Below are 13,864 nucleotides of genomic sequence, written 5' to 3'. Positions count from 1 at the left end.
GCTGTGAGGTCTCCACACAGGGCTCAGCCCTTAGTAGAAGCATATCTGAGAATGCTGAGTGTGAGGGATACTGGCCACAAACCCAGAGTCCCTGGGAGCTCTTCCATGTCAGGGGAGCCCTGGGACGGAGTGTGCTGCCCTGTGGACGTGGCTGGAGGACGGATCCTTCGGGAAGGCTGCCATGCCTTAGCTGGGAGGTTTTGGCCAGTCCTCGCCGAATCCTCTGGCTGCCCCACTGTGTCACCTTAGGCGAATCATTTTACCTCTCTGCCTTGGTTCTCTCATTTGAAAAGTAGGGATAAAGCTAGTCCACCTGTGTCAGGGCTGCTCTGTGAACTGTAAACGATATATATGGCACAGGGTAAAGAACCCAGCTAGCAGCAGTTTCCTCCCCTTCTAGTAACTTTCCAGACCAGCCCCTCCCAAGGCCACAGAAGGTCAGGTCTGCAGTTGGCCACTGCTGTCTTTCACAGCTCACATGCCTCAGAAGGTGCCGAGACAAGAACCTTGTTTGGCCCACTAACTCGGCCCTCTCCTATCCCAAGCAGCCCCCAGACCAGCTTCCAAGCAGGCCCAGCCCTGGGGAAGACCCACCTAGCCAGGAGCCTGCACCCTAAGTTCTGGTAGCTGTACCCTTCTGCTTCTGGCCTCCCGAGACACCAAGTGGGGAAGCTTCAGAAGGAAGTTAGTCAGAGTGAAGCTGCTCCGAGCCCCACCTGTGGTCAAGGTGTGAAATGTGCACCTGTCTCTTCTCTGCCACCCCTCCCCCTGTTTTTTTTTTCTGTCTTTCACACCTCTGGGCTGTGGTTTGGGGAGATGGGAGGCTCGAAGGTCTGAGCCCTGGGCCCGGTCCCTCACAGGAAGGAGGGCCTCCACAGCTGTCTGTCAGGCCAGCAGGGAAGGGGGCCACTTCCTCTTCTTCCATCCTCTCAGTGTTTCACAGCCTCTCTCGCAGCTTCTCCGAATGCCCCCGGGAGCCCTGCTCCCAAAGCCCCTTAGACTAGGCTGCTAGCCCCCAGCTGTCAGGGGGGCAGGCTCAGCGAGGCCCAAGCTTTCCGTGGGTCTCAGGTGGTGGTCCAGACTGGGACAGAGCCTTTCTTACACAAAATGAAGAGTCCTAACCCCACGAAGGGGGTGTGCGTCTGCCCCAGACACTGCTGGGACTCTGTGCTTCCTTCTGCCGGCTGTGGATTTCACAAGAGAAGGAGAGCTTAAGTCACAGGGATGCCCAGGGACTGGGAAGTGCCCCTTCCTCTGTCCTTTTCCCTGCAGCTCTGAGCCCTACAGGGAGGCAAGTCCTTTCCAAGTGCTGGGGCCATGGGCTGGGACCTCAGAAGTCCAGGCCCGTGGGACTGAGCCCCCAAGCTATGGGCGTGCTCATTCTTTTGGGGACCAGGGAAGGAGGATGTTGCTGCCATCTGTCAGGTGGCAAAGGGAGACAAGGCAAGTCAGGCCATGGGACCAGCAGGTGCCAAGGCCAGGTAGCGAGGAAGAGCTTGTCAGCCCAGGAGCAGGCAGTCTGGTTGGAAAAGAGGGTATGTATGAAAGCAGGGGGATGGAGTGGGCTGGAGAGTAGTTCAGGACCCAAGCCCTGCCACCAAACACAATGACCTTCCTGTCATCCTGTCCGCAGCAGTGCCTGGGAACCAGTAAATAATAATAGCTTCCACTTGGCAAGCCTTTGCTTTCGTACACACAATCTTCTTTAAACCTTTAAGCCTCCCGGGGAGCCAGAGGTTGCTGTACGCATTTTGTAGAATGGAGCAGAGGCTCAGAGAGGTGAAGTGACCTGTCCTAGGCTAGTCAGCCAGCAGGGTTTGTGACAACATTCCTACCCAGGCTGCTTTCTAATGTGCTCTCCCAACCCCCGCAATCATGCTGCCACCCAAGGACTTGATCTTTCAGGGGCCACACCTTACTCACCATGCCGCCCCAAGCAGGCATCTTGTGTGAGGGCAGGTGCTCACCTGGCGGGGATTGTGCCCTAGAGGGAGCTCTGGTAGACCTCACCACATCCCCATTCTTCTGCCGTGCTCCTGCTCACTTACTAGGGAGAAGAAATGTCAGAATCACCAGGACGAGGAGCCTGGAGGACCAAGCAAAACTCCGCCGAGTGCCAGACCCCTTTTGCGATGCCTCCAGGAGGATCTGTGGTGCTTCCAGAAGTCTCCCTCCCACCACAGGCTCCTGAAGACCTGGCTTGGAAAATTCCCCACCTCTGCGGTTGGTGTGCATCTGTTCTCATCCCCCACCCCCTGGTCCCTGGGACACCACCTCTGCTCTCGGGCCTGTCCGGACTCTCCAGAGGTGCAGGTGGCAACACTGGCAATGCACAAAAGTTCTATCATGGAAGCCTGACCTTGATGAATTCTTTTTTTTTTAATTGAAGTATAGTTGATTTATAATGTTGTGTTAGTTTCTGGTGCACAGCAAAGTGATTCACACACACACACACACACACACACATATATATTCTTTTAAAAATATTCTTTTCCATTATGGCTTATTACAAGATATTGAATATAGTTCCTTGTGCTATACCAGTAGGACCTTGTTATCTATTTTATATATAGCAGTGTGTATCTGCTAATCCCAAACTCCTAAATTTATCCCTCCCCCACCCCTTTCCCCTTTGGCAACCTAAGTTTGTTTTCTATGTCTGAGTCTGTTTCTGTTTCGTAAATAAGTTCATTTGTATCATATTTTAGATTCCATACATAAGTGATATCATATGGTATTTGTCTTTCTCTGTCTGACTTACTTCACTTAGTATGATCATCTCTAGGTCCATCCATGTTGCTGCAAATGGCATTATTTCATTCCTTTTTATGGCTGAGTAGTATTCCATTGTATATATGTACCACATCTTCTTTATCCATTCATCTGTTGATGGCTGCTTCCATGTCTTGGCTATTGGAAACAGTGCTGCTATGAACATTGGGGTGCATGTAACCTTGATGGATTCTTGAGTCCCCATCACTCCCTCAGTTAACAGGGGGAGGATGTCCCCCTGCGCTGCTCGGCTGGGCTGCCCCGTGGAAGTCATTGGCAGGCCCAGCGTTTGCTTCTTGCACTTCCTTGGGTCATCCCCACAGAGTGAGGTCAAATGGGACAGTAAGAATAGCTGACATCTATTGATTACTTAACTATGCGCCAGGCACTATTCTAAGAGCTTTACTGGGATGAACTCATTTAATACTCACAACTATGTAGTAACTATGACATCGTTACTATTATCAGATGGCAGAAACACAGAAAGTTTAAGGAACTTGCTCAAAGCCACGTAGCCAGCAAGTGGCAGAGACCTCCTGCTCTCACCTATTATGCTATCATGACTTTTAAGGTGAGAGGGACTGGGACTGAGCGTGGTGTTCAAAGAGGATGGCTTTGGCCTTCTTTGTAATGTTTTACAAGGAGATTGGATTCACTTATTTGCTGTGATTAAAAAAAAAAACATCCAGAAGGAAAATAAAATTCAGCTAAAAACCTGGGACAATCGCTGAAATTTGAACATGGCCTGGAGATGAGATAAAAACCTTATATCCATGCTATTTTTCTAATGAATGTCTTTGTTTGTAGAAATTATGATTCAGGAATTTATGGGTAAAAGCCTATCACATCTGCGGCTTTCTTTCTTTCTTTCAAAAACCTTATATCCATGCTATTTTTCTAATGAATGTCTTTGTTTGTAGAAATTATGATTCAGGAATTTATGGGTAAAAGCCTATCACATCTGCGGCTTTCTTTCATATGAGTTGGAAAAGAGATACGCAGAGTGAGAGAGGATGCACAAAGGATAAAGGCAATGGGGCAGCATGCTATCCCTTCCAGTTGGGTGATACCGGGAAAAGGTATAAAGGAGGTCTTTGTACTATTCTTGCAACTTTTCTGTAAGTTTGAAACTATATCAAAACAAAAGTTACTGAAAGGATCTCTCTCACGCAGGATGGGTTTGGTGTCAGACGCTATTCCCAGGACCAGCTTAGAGGTCTTGTGAGAAGAAGATGGGACCAAGGTGGTCTGGAAACAAATGCTCACTGGCTGTGTCCTCTGGCCTCGTCCCCAGGAAGCTCCCTCCCATGACTCAGTCCCTTCCCCTTCTCCCCTCCAGCCTCACTTTACTTCTGGACTCTTGGCTTCTTCCCTTTTCCCACAGTCTGGCTACCTCCAGCCTCTTGGCCTGGAGTTCCTCCCAACTTTCCCCTCTGCCTTTTGAAGCAGGAAGGGAAGCGCTGCCTGCTTCCCAGGTGGAAGGCACAGGCAGCCCAAGCACTCCTTCTCCAAGCCCCTCAGGGCCCCTCAAAGAATACAAGCCGTGCCTGAGGCTCTCAGGGTGACCCCATTCTTGCCTCAGACTGGCTGAAGAGAAGGGATTGGGGCTTGCGTCCTTCAGAGTGTGTCACCAGCTGAGGGCCTGGAGTTCTTGTTTCCAAATGGAAGTGGACCTGCCAAGTTGGGTGAGGTCCCTGTCTGGGAGGCCGCTCTCCCTGAAGAGCCGGCAGTCTGGGCAGGGGTTCTTGGCTGCTTCTGGGATCCCACGAAGAGGAAAAGGCACACGCTGGAAACCACGTTGCCTGCCGCTAAGGTGCTCCACTGAGCAGGAACTGCTGAGTGATGGTGTCCCTCCCTGCGTGCTTACCTCGAAGAGAACCCAGTTGTGCATTAAACTGGCCTCCCAGGACCCTGCACAAGGCCCCTTGCTGATGGGTCTGACTCTGGTCTGAACTCTTCCTGCCTGGACTCTCTGGCCTTCTGGAAAATTCCTCAGCCAGCTAAACGAATTTCCCCAAATCCCAGCAGGGTATGGTGGTGGCCTGGGGGGCTGTGTCTACATGTCCTGTGCTGCCATAGCCCTGGCCTTGCCTTCCATTATTGTTGGGCCCATATTTCTCCAACTAGGCACTAAGTCATGTGCACAGGCACAGGCATTGGGGCTCGTCTGGCCAGAGCCGAACTGGCGCCATGCTGGGCAGTCAGGCAGAGCAGGTCAGCACGCGGACTCTGGAGCAGCCTGCTGTTCAGGCTGTCTGAACTGGATTCCTGGCTCTGCCATTTACTAGCTGTGTGACCTTGCACTGGTTACTTCACCTCTCTGTGCTTTGGTTTCCCTCTCCGGATGAACAGAGTCAGTATGCTGTATATGTCGAGATGCTCCAGACAAGGCATGGTACGTGGTCAATGCTATATCTGAATCGTTAGCTACCCTCATCCCTGTGGCTGCCGAGATCCTCCCAGGACTGGGCACACCCCCGGGGGGAGCTTCATTTTTAAAAGTTTTTATTTATTTTCTTTTTTATAAATAAATAAAAGTATAGTTGATTTACAATGTTGTTAGTTTCTAGCGTACAGCAATGTGATTCAGTTATACATATATAACTATTCTTATTCTTTTCCATTATGGTTTATTACAAGATGTTGAACATATTTCCCTGCGCTATACAGTAGGACCTTGTTGTTTATTTTATATATAGTAGTTTGTATCTGCTAATACCAAACTCCCTCCACCCCGCCCCACCCCATTTTCCCCTTTGGTAACCATAAGTTTGTTTTCTATGTCCAGGGGCAGCTTCATTTGCATTGAGGTACTGCACACCCCAAACTGGAAAGTCTAAGCCTTGGTCCTGAATTGCCGAATTGGTCAAAGTGCTGATGCCTTTGGCTGTGGGTCCTGTACGACAGTTTTATCCCTGTGCCCAGGTCTTCATGGGTGATGGGGTGAGAGGTCCCTTCCAGACGCAGAGCCCGGCTGGGTGGGCTGTCTGCTCTGTCCTGCGGCTACAGAGGGGACTGGGTCTAGAAGCTGAGCCTTGCTTCTGGGGCTCAAGACTTAAAAGGAGTTTGAGGACACACCAAATTGAAAACATGCTTTCCCCTGTGATAGCCACAAGTTCCTCACTCACAGAATACCACTTTAATTGCTGACTCAGCCAAAATGATGATGGGACTGACAGAAAACAATAACAACAATAACACTTAGTCAGTAACGCTTATGTAGCACTTACCATGCCATTTGAAGCACCTTTACACATACATATCCTCCTAACAAGTCTTTGAGAGGTTCTATTTTTATTCCTGTTTTGAAGATGAGGGAACAGACTCAGGTCAAGTAACTCGCCTGGTGAAACAGCTGATTAGTGATGGAGCCTGGCTTTCAAACCAAGCGGTCTGGCTTCGAAATCCACACTCTTAACCACCCTGCTCTACTGTCTTGAGTCTGAAAAGGCCATTATGTGATTTTAAAGAGAAGCAGAGGCGCCTGAAGGTGAGCTGCCTCTGGGCCCGGGATGGATGCGCTGCTCTTTATGCAAATCCCCAACCCCAACGGAGATTCCAGAGCGTCTGGGCCAGTGCGGGGTGGGGTGGGGGGGCTGCGGTGGAAACCAAAGCAAGGCCGGCCCTGCGACAACGCCTGAGGTGCCCGACAATGCCTGAGGTGCTCCTCAGGCATATTTCACAGCCGGTGGTGCCAGGACGGAAGTGAAGGACGGGAGTCAGGAACGCGCGGTGGTTACCATGGGAACCAACAGTGTGGTAAAGCTCCAAGCCGAGCCTGTCTGGGTCTTAAGAAAAAAAAAAAAAAAAAGCAAATGATATTTTTAAAAATTCTATATTTTTTGGAGAACGGCTTAGGACAAACCCTCTGTGGAACTCAGATGAATTTTTAGCCTATTTGCTAGTGAGTAGCAGTCTTTCACATAACTACCCAGAGGATTTATAAATTACTGTAGTGTACAGTACAGCTAGAGAAGTGCTTGCGTGTGAAGAGGCATAGGATGGTTGAGGAGGAAGGGGGTGGTGCGGTGAGGGAAAGAGTTGGAAGAGGGGGGAGAGTTTGGGGCAGGTAGGCGTAAGGAGACAAGTTAAAGGGAGGGAGAGTGTTCACTGAAGTGTGGGTAGCAGGGGCGGCAGGGAGGGGAGAGAGAAGTTGATTCAGAGCTGGAATCCACAGCACTGACTGGCCTCCCCCAGCCCAGTCTGCCTCTCATGGGTTTCCATCCATCTTTGCCATGAGGATGGCATCCACTGCGGCCCCTCAGTTTGTCCTCTGCCCTCATGTCAGGTCTGGGAAGTTTGGCATAAAAGGGGTCTGTTTAGCCTCTGAACTCCAAATTAGTGACAAGGAAACTTCACATTCTCCCATAACACCCCTTCTTGTGCCCGCTATTATTAGCTCCAAACATGAGCTGTCTGCAGGGCACACTTTGGCAAACACCAGCCCAGAGATGGAGGCTATTCTCCTGGCCTGGCCTTCAAGGCCTTCCGTGATCTGGCCCCAGCCTCCTGCCCAGCCTGATTCTCCTCTCTGCTTTGTGCATCCTGTATGGTAGCCAAACTGAGCCTCACACTGTTGCAAGCATACCCCAAGTTTTCACTGCTTGGCTGGTCTCTACCTGAGTCCTGCCCACTGTCTAGGACTCAGAGGTACAGCTCAGAGCAATGAAGGCATTACAGAGTCCCTTTATCTGGACCCCATGGTTCTGCCCTGAGGGCCCTAGCCAATGAGGCAGACAGAAAGGAGAGGTGAGAAGACCCAGGGGAGGAAGCAGGAAGTTTCAGTACCCTCTGACTACCTTCCAAAGATAGAAATGGGTTGAAGTTATTCTGCGGGGCAAGTCTCTGACTAGAAGTATCCTTTGCCATCTGATCTCTCGCCTCCAGCCTTCTTCCCCTTAGAACCACTCACTCCACTGGGGATCATTGAACAAGTATAGACAGGCCAAGACAGGCTCTGGAGGATCTCAATGGGAGTCCTACTGAAGACAGGAACCGTGCAGCATGGTGGTAGCAAATGGGCTTTGTTTGGTGTCCGACAGGCCTGGGTTTCAATCTCGTATTGGCCACTCAACAGCTGTATGATTTGGGCAAATCACTTCACTTCCCTGAGCCTTAGTTTCCTCATCTGCAAAGTGGAGATAATACCTACCTCATATGACAAGGATGAAATGATTGTTGAAAGGATTACATGAAACGAATTTAGGAAAATCACCTGGTGAAATACCTGACCTTCTTTGACACCCACTCTAAAGTAGCCACCCCCCATCCCTCTCTATCCCTTTAGCTCATTTTATATTCATCACCACCTGCTATTTACTTGCTTATTTGTTTACTGACTGATCACTCAATTAGAATATACTTTTCACTAGAGATATAATTTTCTTTTCTTAATTACTATATCCTCAGTGCCTTGAATGGTTTCTGACTCATAGTAGGTGCTCATAAATATTTACTGAGTTATAAATGAATGGCTAGTGGGTTCTGAAAGGGTAGATACCCAACGGATACATACGTATGGCTGTAACTCTCTCTCATGCATACGACCTGTAACGCTGTAAGTCTGGGGTATTGCTGCTGTCAAGCATGTGACCTAGCACAAGGTGTGTTCTGGGGAGTACTTTTCTAGGGCCTGTGTTTGGGAAACAATGCCTATTAGCATAAAGCTTTTGGGAAGTCCTGCTGTAAAGACAAGAGTAGCCAAACTCATTTGGTTACCATATTCCGTTCGTAAGGCTGCCGTAACAAATTGCCACAAACTGGGTGGCTTAAAACACCAGAAATGTATTCCATCATAGTTCTGAAGGCCAGCAGTCCAAAATCGAGCTGTTGGCAGGGCCACACTCCCTCCAGAGGCTCTAGGGGAGAATCTATTCTTTGCATCTTTTTGCTGCTGGCTCACATGCCTTGGCTTGTGACCATCACTCCAATCTGTGCCTCCATCTTTATGTGGCCTCCCCCTCTTCTGTGTGTCTAATCTCCCTCTATCTCTCTCTTATAAGGGCAATTGCGATGGCATTTAGGGTCCACCCACATAATCCAGGATTGTCTCTTCATCTCAAGATCTTTAACCTAATTATATATGTAAAGACCTTGTTTCCAAACAAGATAACATTTACAGGTTCTGGGGTCTAGGAATGGACAGATCTTTGGGGGCCGTTATCAGCCAACCACAGTCACTATCTTTCCTATTTCCCACAACTCCCCTACTATTTTGAGAAATGGTGACTTGAGACAAATGGGTTTTTAGAAAGGATGGGGATGGAGATGGGAGTAGAGTACAGAAAGAAAAAACTTCTTGAAAATGTGAAAGGATGCTATAATTGTCAGGCCCTCCTCAGGGTGGGAGGAATGGGGCTGGCTATTGACTAAGCTCTCCTGCTGATTCTTTTTGTGTGTCAAGGACTAGGACCCACTGCATACAAAGACATGGAGAGGTAATTACCCCTGATGGAGAGTAATGAGTGCTGCTGTACTTCTCATTTAATTAGGCTGGGGAGGGTGTCTGGATATGGGTGGTTTTCAAGAGCTCTCCAGGTAACTGTAATGCATAGCAAGAGTGGAAAACCACTTGGACAATAGTGTCGAGGCGGTGAGAATGTCAAAATACAGCTGTTGGTGAACATTATCTTTAAGAGTAGTTACAAGGTTCATAATGTTTATATCCATAATTAATCCTCTTGAACTTTTCAGGGAGATAATAACGGCTGGGAACACTGGCTGCCTCTGTGCGGGGAGGGTGGGGAGATGCTCAGCAAGTGTGAGGTGCAGATAGAAAGCAGAAATCGTCGCTGGAGCCACCGATGTTTGAGAGCCTCAGCGCCTAGCCAGAGTCTACAGTGCCGGGGCTGGCCGGACATAGGGACCCAGCAGAGAGCTGCCAAGAGTTGCCGGGAAGAAAGAGAAGGTGGTGTTTATTTATTTATTTATTTTTGCAGTCCGCGGACCCCTCACTGTTGTGGCCTCTCCCGTTGCGGAGCACAGGCTCCGGACGCGCAGGCTCAGCGGCCATGGCTCACGGGCCCAGACGCTCTGTGGCATGTGGGATCTTCCCGGACCGGGGCACGAACCCGTGTTCCCTGTATCGGCAGGCGGACTCTCAACCACTGCGCCACCAGGGAAGCCCAGGTGGTGTTTATTTAATGAAAAAAAGGGAAAGCCCTTGGTCTGGACCCAGCCTCTACTCCCTTCTGGCCCAGCTGGAGGGGGCAATCTTGCCATGACTGCGGAGGCCAAGGTGGGCGGGGGGCAGTCTTTCAGCAGCCCTGATGGCTCTTGAGGTTCAAGCTACCTGGTATGAGGCCTCACGATGATGGACTAAACCTTTCTGAGGTTGCGGCTTCCAAAAAGGAATACTTCCTTTCTCCACGGGGTCTTTTCTGAAAAAAATTTTTTTTTAAATTTTACATTGGAGTATAGTTGATTAGCACTCCATGGGGTCTTATCCAGAGCTTTTCTGTCCACTATCTCCTTAACCCCCCCTAGCTCTCTGGGGAGGTGAGCCAGGCAGGCATTACTGCTAATTTTTTCTCATTTTAAAAATTGTGCTAAAATATACATCACATAAAGCTTACCATTTTAACCATTGCTGGGAACAAGGAATCACAGGTACATTTTTGTGATAGGCGATAGATTCTTCACATATAGAATATCATATTTAGCCTCAAAATTCCAAATTCTTTCAGTCTACTGAAAGGATAAAATGAGATGGTGGCTTTGAAGCTGCCTTTTGTAAACTTTAAAGTTCTAACTTATTCTGAATAATTCTAAGTATCAGGAAGAATACACTGTTTACTGCATTTTATGTCTGACTCTCAGCCTTCTCCCCCCACAGTAATGGGATGGAGTAAGAACGGTATGTCAGTGTGGACTCAGACTCTTTGTTTTGACTCATTTAATTGAGACACATTATTTTAACATAAGTGCTTTTAGTTTGGCAGCTGGCATGCAGTTTTTAAAAACTGGCAAAATACACATAACTTAAGGTTTACCCTCTTAATTATTTTTGTCTACAGTTCAGTGGCATTCAGTATATTTGAAGTTTTGTGCAACCATCACCACCATCCATCTCTACAACTCTTTTCACCTTTCTCAACTGAAACTGTACCCATTAAACACTAACTCCCATTCCCTTTTCCCCTAGCTCCTGGCAACTACCACTCTACTTTCTGTTTCTATGCGTTTGACTACTCTAGGTACCTCATGTAAGTGGAGTTATACAGTATTGTCCTTTCTTGACTGGTTTATTTCACTTGGCATAATGTCTTCAAGGTTCATTCATGTTATAACTGTTGTAGGACTTCCTTCCTTTTTAAGGCTGGATGCTATTCCGTTGCACAGATATACCACGTTTTATTTATCCATTCACCCATCAGTGGATGTTTGTGTTGTTGCCACCCTTTGGCTATTGTGAATAATGCCGCTATGAACAGGGATTATTATTTTGCAGGAGAGGAAAGTGAGGTTCAGAAAGGATTGTTCAGCAAATAAGTGGCAGGGCCAGGATTCAAATGCTGGCTTGGCCCAAATCCTATTCATTGGCTGGGCTAGGCAGGCTCCAAAGAGACTGTTGCCCTGCTCTCCACCCTTCCAAGAGCCCTTGCTACCCTGGGAGCTGGCCATTCACACTCCCTGGGAGCTTGGAACGGGCCCCCGTAGTAATGACTCTCACGGAGAAGGCCCTTTCTTTACCTTGCACAAGCCCCAGGGGCCAGATGGCTAGATTCCTCTGCTTGGGTGACATTTGTGCCTGTTTCTTACCAAAAGGAAGATGTTGGGCTCTCTCCTCTCCTAGTCTGTGTCCTGCCTTCTAGGGCTTCCTGACACCCTGGCCTCCAACAGGGCATGTTTATTCTTGAATAAGCATCACCACTAAGTCCCCAGGAGGAGCTGGAGAGAGAAAGAGACAGGCAAGTTCCTGCCTGCAATTTTCTGTCCAGGCTAGGTCTGAGAAGCAAGTTTCTTACAAGCTGTATGGCCTTCACTTCTTTCATCCCCCCAGCTGCTGTCAGACATTTAGAAAGCAAATACCTCATCAAAGCTTTACATGACACTTTTGAAAGCTCCTTTGCATCTAAGCATGTGGGAAACCCCCTGAAGGTAACCCTATCTTTCTTGCCTGCTTCTAAGGAAAGCCAGCCCCTCCAATAAGCACGAAAGTTAGAGGAATCAAAATTCCCTAAGGACGGGTATTAAACCTTCAAGTGGTCTTTCAGCCACAAGTCACACTCCATTTTGTGTTTCAGCTATGCCAGAACCCAGGCAGTCATCTCACCAGGAGTGTTGGGAAGGAGCGGAAGGGGCAAACCCACAACCCAGTGAATCCAAGTGTCAGAGCTGGTGCGGGTGAGAGGCAGGCTGAAGCTTGGGCAGACAGTTGTTCTGGCAGACTCTGTTGGTTGTCTGCCTGACAGCCATGCCCCTCCCCTTCTTTCCTACGGGAAGAGCCTTTCTCCCACAAAAGAGGTTGGAAATGCCAGGGACTCAGTTTCTCAGCCACCCTTACAGGTAGGAGTAGTCGTGTATGATGGCTGAGTTCTGAACCACGATACGTAAGGGGAAATCAGCTAGAAGGCTTCAGGGAAAGGGTTCCTGTCATAAAAAGAGAAATTGGTGAGGAGTGTTCCTCCTGTAGCTTCTTGTCTTTGGACATGGCTGTGTGAAGCAGCCATCTTCTGGTTATGATGTGACAAACCTGAGGACAAATGTCAACATGCTTAGCAAACCGGAAGGATAGAAAATGTCTGGGGTCCTTGATGAAGTCTTTGTGCTCCTGAATAATCCCCGGGACCACTCTGGATTTATGAAGTGAGATGAAAAAAATCCCTATCTTGTTTTGTTTGCAGCCAAAAGCTTCCTCACTGATGCGGTATCCCAGAGTAGACCATGGGAAAGCAGAGATCAGTTAGTGTCAAGTGAGACAAAGGGCATGAGGCTGGGGCCAGAGTCCATGTTGCACAAGTTCATGCCTGAAGTGAAGAAGGCTAAGGCTCCACCTCTCTTGTGGCCACTTGAGTAAGAGATTGACTAGGAGAGAGAGCTACGGACAGGACCCAGGTTTGTCAGTGCAGGCTAGACTAAGCTCTGTGTTGGCGACAGCAAAAATGTCCAAACTTCAGAGGGTTAACCAAACAGAACTTTATTTATTTCCCACTCATGTTAGACATGCAACATGGGTTGGCAAGGGCTTGGCTCACTGTAGTCACTCGAGGACCAAGGCTGATGGTGGCCCCATCTCAGCACACGCTCTCATGGTCACCACAGCCGTGGGATGAGAACAAGATGAATTGCACACTGTGTCCTAAAGCTTCACTGGCCAAGGCAAGCAACATGGCCACGTATAACTTCAATGGGGATGAGAAGTGCAGTTTGGCCATGTGACTGAAGGAGGACCCATTTGTAGACCCAGCAGCTTTCAGCACTCATCTCTAGTCAAGACTTGGCTTTTAGATGGGTTGGAGGGCAAGGGGAAGATATTGATCTCTCAGGACCCACGTGGCCAGGGCCAGAGGTGGGTCATCTGTTCTACTCACCCTCTACCATCCAAGTATAGCAGCAAACATGATTCTAGTCTTGCTCAGTGCTACCTTCGAGCCCTGGGATGGAAACAGTTACACTGGAAACAATGCCAGGACATTCAAAAGCATTGTTTTCCTCTGTCAGGCTGTATTCATTCCCTATTGCTGCTGTAACAAATTATTACAAACTTAGTGGCTTAACTTACATTTCTGGAGGTCAGAAGTCTGAAATGGGTCTCACTGGACTAAAATCAAGGTATTGGCAGGATTGCACTCCTCTGGAAGCTCTAGGGAAGAATCAGTTTCCTTGACTTTTCTACCTTCTAGACACTGCCTGCGTTCCTTGGTTCATGATCCCTTCCTCCATCTTCAAAGCTGGCAATGTCAGGCTGAGTCCTTCTCAGGTTGCCATCTCTCTGGTTCTTTCACTCTGGCTCCCTCTTCCACTTACAAAGGCCCTTGTGATTATACTGGCCCACCCAGGTAGTCCAAGAGAATCTCCCTATCTCAAAGCCAGCTGAATAGCGACTGTAATTCCATCTCCAAACCTTTATTACCCTTTGACATATAATATA

The sequence above is a fragment of the Lagenorhynchus albirostris genome, chromosome X, assembly GCF_949774975.1.
Source record: "Lagenorhynchus albirostris chromosome X, mLagAlb1.1, whole genome shotgun sequence".
NCBI lineage: Eukaryota > Metazoa > Chordata > Mammalia > Artiodactyla > Delphinidae > Lagenorhynchus > Lagenorhynchus albirostris.
This window is presented reverse-complemented; position numbering follows the sequence as displayed.